Raw genomic sequence first — 8,044 nt, 5'->3', positions numbered from 1 at the left:
ACCACATATGTCAGATCAATCCTGGAGTATGCGGTTCCAGCATGGAGTCCATATCTAGTCAAGCATAAGACTAAGCTGGAAAAGGTTCAAAGGTTTGCCACCAGACTAGTACCCGAGTTGAGAGGTATGAGCTACGAGGAGAGACTACGGGAATTAACCCTCACGTCACTGGGAGACAGAAGAATTAAGGGGGGAACATGATTACCATATAAAATATTCTCAAAGGAATGTATAGGGTAGATATAGACAGACTATTTAACACCAGGAGCACACACACTAGGGGGCACAGGAGGAAATTGAGTGCCCAAATGAGCCATAGACACATTAGAAATAACTTTTTTCAGTGTCAGAGTAGTTGAGAAATGGAATGCATTAAAAACTGATGTGGTGGAGGCTGACTCCATGCACAGTTTCAAGTGTAAATGTGATAGAGCCCAGTAGGTTCAGGAACCTGTACACCTGTTGATTGACAGTTGAGAGGCGGGACCAAAGAGCCAGAGCTCAACCCCGCAAGCACAACTAGGTAAGTACACACACACACACACACACACACACACACACACACACACACACACACACACACACACACACACACACACACACAAACACACACACACTTTATACGTATTTTATAAGTTTAAAAGACGACTTTATATAAATAGTTATAGTGTCACTTTTCTGCTACCAAATTGGGGTCTCAATTAACCCACTGGCAGGGGTCTTCAGCAACACACTAGCAGGGGTCTCCAGCAACACACTAGCAGGGGTCTCCAGCAACACACTGGCAGGGGTCTCCAGCAACACAGTACCAGGGGTCTCCAGCAACACAGTACCAGGGGTCTCCAGCAATATACTGGCAGGGGTCTCCAGAAACACACTGGCAGGGGTCTCCAACAAGACACTGGCAGGGGTCTCCAGCAACACTCTCGCAGTGGTCTCCAGCAACACGATGGCTGGCTTCCACACAGGCTTTAACTATAACAAGCCTTAACAGACGGACATTAATTCCTTCTCGTAACTCAACTGGGCTATCCATGGGTACGTCGATCAATTCACCAAAACCACATTGGTTATCACAGACAAATCACAGTCTCCACCGATTCGGCCCACTTGTTCCCATTGGAACACGTCTCGAGTTCAGGACTGCCCTTGGTGAAATGATTCCTATCGACCAAGGTACCTACCACATGACTTCTGAGGAGTAAAAATTTAACAGTAAAAAGGAAACTACACAGGTGTTTGTAAGATCACAGCCTTCCAATGGGGAAAAGAAAATAGGGTCGGATGTGATCAACAGATGGCGTTGCCATCGTCACACTTCCGCTCCTAAAAGAATCTGTTTTATTTCTTGAAAGAAAACAAATTAGTGTTTTTTAGATGCATAATAACGCATCTACTACCATGTTCCCAACTCCTTTAATGTGGTCAATACTAATGGCAAACTGCTGGAGGTGTAGGCACCATCCGGTTAACCTGAGAATCTCATAATGGAATTGTGCTAAAAAAATTTAAAGGAATGTGGTCAGATCAGACCAAAATTGGATTATCGCTTCTCGTTAAAAAGACGTCAAAGTGTTGCTTAACGCTCACCAGAACCAATGTTTTATTCTCTATCACTGAATAATTTTGTAGATTTCAAGGAATAATAAGCAACAGTGTGTTCTTCCCTTTTTGTATCATTCTGTGACAATACTTCCCCCTTCCCGTAATTTGAAGCATCGACGGTTAAGATGACTATGCCGAAATTAGGGGACATGAGAATGGGAGATAATATCAGTATGGATTTAATGCTCTAAAAGGCTAACTGGCAGTCCTTGGTCGACATGAACTTTGCTCCCTACTTCAGGAGTAGGGAGTCAATGTCACTGCAATAGTCGAGAAGTTCGGAACGAACTTATAGTAAAATCCGACCTTACCCAGGATTCACAGGACCCCTGCAACACGTGTTACGTGTTGAAGGGGTCGGGTACTGATCGACGGCTTCTACGTTGCTGTTCTTCGGGGTGATCCGTCCTCCACCAACATTATGTCTTAAAACGATTACAGTGGTCTTAACAAATTCCGATTTATACAGACTGACTGAAACTCGAACATGTTGAATAACGGAAAAGAATGCTTCCTGATGGTGCAAATGGTCTTCCCAGTTGGAATCATAGATTAACCCATCATCTACGTAGACCATTGCAGAGTACCATGTCATGGTCTGTACGTCGCAAAGTACAATTATCGACAAGCGCTGAAACGTCTCGAGGCAGCATTTTTCAATCCAAATGACATCAATTGACACTCAAAAAAGCCCATCATGAGTCACAAAAGCAGAATTAGGTAAGTCTAGCTCTGGCAGAGGTACCTGCCAATAGCCCTTGAAAAGGATGAATATAGTTGGTGGCCCTACCGATGGTATCAATACACTCCTCTATTCTGGGAAGGGGATATGTATTAGCTACTGTCAGCACCTTGTTAACTTGTTGGAAATCTATGCATAACCTATGCTCATTACACGGCTTTGGTACTAGCACAGCCGGGAATGACCACGGACTAATACATGGTGCGATCAAATTATGTTGAAGCATGTAGTCTATCTCACGTCTTACCACCTCTTTTTTATGGGGAGTTAGTCGGTTGGGATGTTGCTTTATAGGTCTCACGCCCTTCTACAAGATAACGTCGTGCTTCAGGACGGTCGTCAGACCTGGAATTTCTCAACGTTGTCCATCACCTCTTGATCTTGTTCCCTTGAAACAACCCACTGGGTGAATGTTCCGACCTTGGTACAGCTTCACCATGTTCACGTGTACCAACATCTGCTTCTTTTTCCTGTCTTGAGTGCTAAGAATATACTTAGTAGCATTAGCTTTCTTGAGAACAGGGTAAGGACCAATAAATTAGGCACTGAAGCTTCCTATTATCAGTACTAGGTCTCCTACCTGAAACTCCCTGGGTGTCGCTTTTTCGTCGTATCTTTTCTTTACAATTACTTGAGAATGTAACAGATTTTCCTTGGTTAGTTCCCATGCAGCAAACAACCTGCCTTTATGCGTGGATAACCAGTCCAGTGCATCCATGATACTCTTCTTGTCCCCCCACTGGTCCTTGATAACCTCCAATGGTCCTCTCACCGTGTGAGAATCGTCTCTCCCTCTCACCGAGAGTGACACCATCTCGAATGGAGATAGGCCCAGAGACTCAATCGGTATTGATCTTATGGCAAAGAGGAGGTAAATAAAGAAGACGAAGAAGAAACACCTGGCTAGGCGATGAACAGCTTTCGCAATCCGGCAATGTCTGGAACGTAACTCATTATGAACTGTTTCCAACATCTTGGTCCTGAACACTGAGGGCACGACTACCTGTGTACATCCCTCTGGAGTCAAGGGTGTTCTTTGTCGATACCTCCGGCACAGTACCTTATCCAACCAGAAATACTGATTACCCTCCTTTGCACTAGACTCTATTGTGTATTCGAGTATTTTCACCTGGGGGTCCTTCTCTTCATGTTTAATCAAGGTTACTCTAGTCCAATGCTTCGGTTCTGGAGTAGAGTCTAGAGAGTTAGATGGAGTACTGTCGCCAACATGTGGGGTAGGTGAAAAGTTAAACAAATCATCTAATCTGAAATGAGTCTTTACCTGGGATCTGGTTTGTACAGCTACTGCTGGCATTACCACGTCTTCTACAGGATCTGCCACAACTATGGGACGGGTACTGTCCAAACCCAAAGCAAATTCATTGCCATTATTACCTATATCTAAAGGAAGATGGTCCCCTACTGCTAATGTACGCTTGCCATTGAAATATGGTGATTCCAAATGAACCTCTACTAAAGGGGTAAATACCCCTTTAGTAAGTCGAGGGGGAAACCCTCCCAAAATGACACTTTTATTCCCATCAGTAGGCACTTACCTGGATAATGAACTCCTAAAAATCAGAGATTGGGCTACTCCACTATCTCTGAGATTTACTAATGACCTGCCAGTCTGGTTACTCGATACATACCCTTTGAAGTGTATGGGCAAACAAACCTGGTTTCTCCCTCCAATCTGTCCATAGGTAGTGGGTTTCCACTGGTGGTGTCACACAACTCACCAGCATAACTTTCCTATGAGGGTCGTTACCTGTCCTGCTCCTACACTTAGCAGACACGTGTCCTTTCTTTCGGCATGTCCAACACACTATGTCTCTCATTGGGCTTGTTCGTCTTGGGCTACCTGGGGATTTCTTCTCGGCACCATAAGGGGTGTTTCTTTCCTCCTGCTTATACTTGGTGAAAGGTTTTGAGGTCTTTGAAACATATCTTGGGTTAAAATGTATTCCTCAGCCATGTTGGCTGCAGCATCCAATGTCTCTACCTGCTGTTCCTCCAAGTACGTTTTCTGATCACCTGTTAGACACTCCTTGAAATCTTTTAAAAGGATAAGTTGTTCCCTTAAAGGCTTCTGACCACCCTTCTGGTTCCACAAGTCAAAGTTAACACCACATTCGCCCTCTTCTTGTGAGCAGCACTTGTCTCAATCACAGTTCACAGTAGTTTCCTTAACATAACGCAAGATCTCTACTTTCTTTTAAGTGGCGCCGAATTGGGTGTATCCTAGTCCAAGTGGCATCTCTAGCAATCACCAATCCTTTGCATCTGACACCCAACGTCCTCGCTCCTTTCCCATTGGCATGAATGACATAAATGAACATTTTCTTACTTGGGGGAATCCCATGTGTTGTCGCCATCTTTTCCTGGTCCTTCAGATCTGCTCAGTGACACACTAATGCCTCTAATAATTCCTCTTCCATATAATGTTACGAACTAGGTATTTACCTGATTCCTAACTATTACACTGTATGCATAATTATACATTCATCACACCACATTTTGCTATAAACTATAAACTTTCCATATATCTGTTTTCAGTCTCATTAGTATTATGTTATGTTTTATCATTCTGATTATGTGTGTTCTGTGATGCCATTGCATTTCCCTATTGTATTGTATTGTACGAAAGTAGTCAATGGTGTGTGGCTGTATGATCGGACCGTTATTTAACTGGGAAATTACACATACGTTGGTGTGATCGTCACTGTTACCAGTTTGGTATTGCCTTCCATTAATTATTGTTTTCCTTTTGAGAAGCCCATTTATTTGGGTTTTTATTCCAAAATGTATAAAATATAACATACTCTTTTTTAAAAGTGTTTGAGAGTAATTATCTCAGTAGGGAAGTGTAACTATTAAGAAGTGTTGTTGTGGCAACTGGTATTAATTATCTGAGCTACACTTATGTGTGAAGAGGCGGAACAGCGTTAGGTAGTTGAAGCGTGGTGGAAGTGACTGTGGGATGTGTCTCAAGTTAAGTAGGGTGTTGTTTGTTTGTGATTAATTGTTGCTATTGAGTCTGGTGTTGCATGTGATTATTCCCTAAGAATTCTCATATACATATTTTAAGTGTGCCAGTGGCCATAAGCTTATAAGCAGTGATTTATTGTTGTCTGCATTTATTTCTTTTGTATTATTATTTGTGTCCCTACCAGAGAACAAACTGGTATTCCAAATTTTAATAACAGCTTTTTACTTAATGATCTTTGCAGCATTACATAATATTAATAGGCCATTCCGAAGTTTAGCAGCAATTTCAGGGAACATGAGCATTACTCTGATGAGTAGGTTTTAATATAATCTAATGGTGGTTTGCTGTTCAAGAAATGCTAAACGACTTATTTTATTCCTTTGTTGGCTTGAATGAGGAATACCTCTCAAGCTAGGGGCAGAGCCTAAGTAACGAGGCTATTTGGGGTTCACAACAGCACACACCACTCTGACATTGCACATACAACATAAAAATCCACAAAACAATTTTGGGTGTCATCACTATCTGAGCCAAGACATCCAAAACCAACCCAAGGTCGACACGATCGAAAGCCTAAGCAATCTATATTCAACATTGCTAATGCAATTCCATGACGAGACGCATAATCCAAAGCATCCCCTAATGGCATTGATTCATTGAATGATAGTCATGCCCGGCACACAATAATATTGTTAAAGAGTATCCATTCAACTAAGAACTGATTGCGGCCAACGAGCCAACACCAAAGATATGATTTTATAATCAACATTCAGCAGTGTAATTGGTATCCAACTCTCAAAATCTGGGTGATCACCAGGTTTCCGAAGAAGCTTCACAACACTCCTATTTCGGGAAGAAGACAGACGATTAGACCACAAACAGTACCTAACAACTTAAAGAAAGTCACCACCAATCACACCCAAAACCTCACATAAAACTCTGCCGGCAGCCCGTCACTTCCATGGGTTTTTACCTTACCCTAAAACCCAGACTAAGCCCCAGACATCCTCCGTACTCACTTCACTAAGTAAGAATTTGCTATCCCCTGGAGAAATCGCTGGAAAGCAGTGATTTCCCGAAATGCTTCCAGAAGCATTGGTGTCTTGGTAACTTGACACTCCTTGGGTGACCCTGACGTGCTTGCCCATGGGGCAACCCTTGGACTGGCCACAGCACTAGGGAAAACGAATCCCGCAAACATGCATCCACCCTCACCTTTCTATACATAGACTCTAATTCACACCGAAAGAAGCACAGCACTTTCCCTGTCCTGGACACTTCTACCAAACCAGTTCTCAAACTGAGCGTTCTCAAATCAGCCATCAAGGGAGAAGCCATGGGAGCCTTCTCTTTTTGCAGCATAAACCTTGACAAACGTTCCCTAAAAAGACGTTTATTCACACGCACCTATACGTTCACAGCCTCTGCCACTTCAGCCGCAAACCATTCAGACATGCTTTTAAATGTCGAATGTCTTCAAACTTATTCAGTCCCACAAACATTTGTCCATACAACTCTACTAAACGAGCGGGTAAAAGATTTAACAGACCAAAGTGCTCCGCAGCCTTCCTCTTCGTTCAATACTTAAACAAACGTTTTCATTCGGCCTTACAAAAGTCCCACTACTCAAACAAACAAAATCATTCTGATGGCTTACCAGGCTTGACCATAACTCCTTAACACTTTCAACAATCTCCTCATCTTTGAGCAAACTACAGTTCAATTTCCAGAAACACCCACCGATATCGCTGACTCACAACTACCCTTACAACAACACATCTTTGATAGGAGAAACTCACGGGAAAGGTCTGACAGGACGCAATCCCAACTCTCACAACTGGTCACTGACCACATACTTAGTGAATGTATAACTCTATTCTTCGCTCAGACAGATAATCAACAGTCTAAAACTAATTAGTTGGGAGACTCAAATGTTCATGTGTAATTAATAAAGTCACATAGATAATGGTACTCATCCCCCTCATTCATACAAAGCTAATAGGACGGTGATCTCCGGGAATCTACTGATGTAGCTCAACACGGCATAATGAATAAACTATGGTCTCCTCTGGCAACCTTGACACGGACCGCCCGTAGCATCTATGTGCTATGCAACTCATACGTGCAGCACTATGTACGCGGAAAACTAGCACAACAGGACACACATACTGAGGACTGCAGGGAGGGTGCAACACACATAGGGCCTGAGAGGTGATGACGGCTTAGCTCACAGTGACAGCGCGACAATTATGTACTCAATCACGCAACTGAGTACTGTACACAGCTCCCACAGATAACAGTCTATCACTCACAGAAATTGATAGCCAGTCAAGATTTCACAATAATCGTTTCGACAACATGCACGATAATGTATTAACTTAATTGTATTCACCAAGTTGTGCTTGAGGGGGTTTAGCTCTAGCTCTTTGACCTGCCTCTTATTAGTGAAATATGAGACTACGACCGTCCCAAACACCTGAACAGGTGAGCTCATTAAGCTCCCCTCCTCAGGTGGGGGTCAGGTACGTAGCCACATAGTGTTCTGGGGGATTCCCCGGATGTATGATGTGTGTCGGCGTCCGGTGTCTGGTTACGCGGGGGTCTTTGACCACGGATTATGTTGGGGTGGGGGTAGGAGAGTATGTAGTTGTATGTGGGGGTATGTGGGGAGAGTAAGGAATAGGAGGAGAATAGGAGAAGAGGAAAAG

This window comes from Procambarus clarkii, chromosome 27 (assembly GCF_040958095.1).
Source record: "Procambarus clarkii isolate CNS0578487 chromosome 27, FALCON_Pclarkii_2.0, whole genome shotgun sequence".
Taxonomy (NCBI): domain Eukaryota; kingdom Metazoa; phylum Arthropoda; class Malacostraca; order Decapoda; family Cambaridae; genus Procambarus; species Procambarus clarkii.
The sequence above is the reverse complement of the archived record's forward strand: the minus strand, read 5'-3'. Positions refer to the sequence as shown.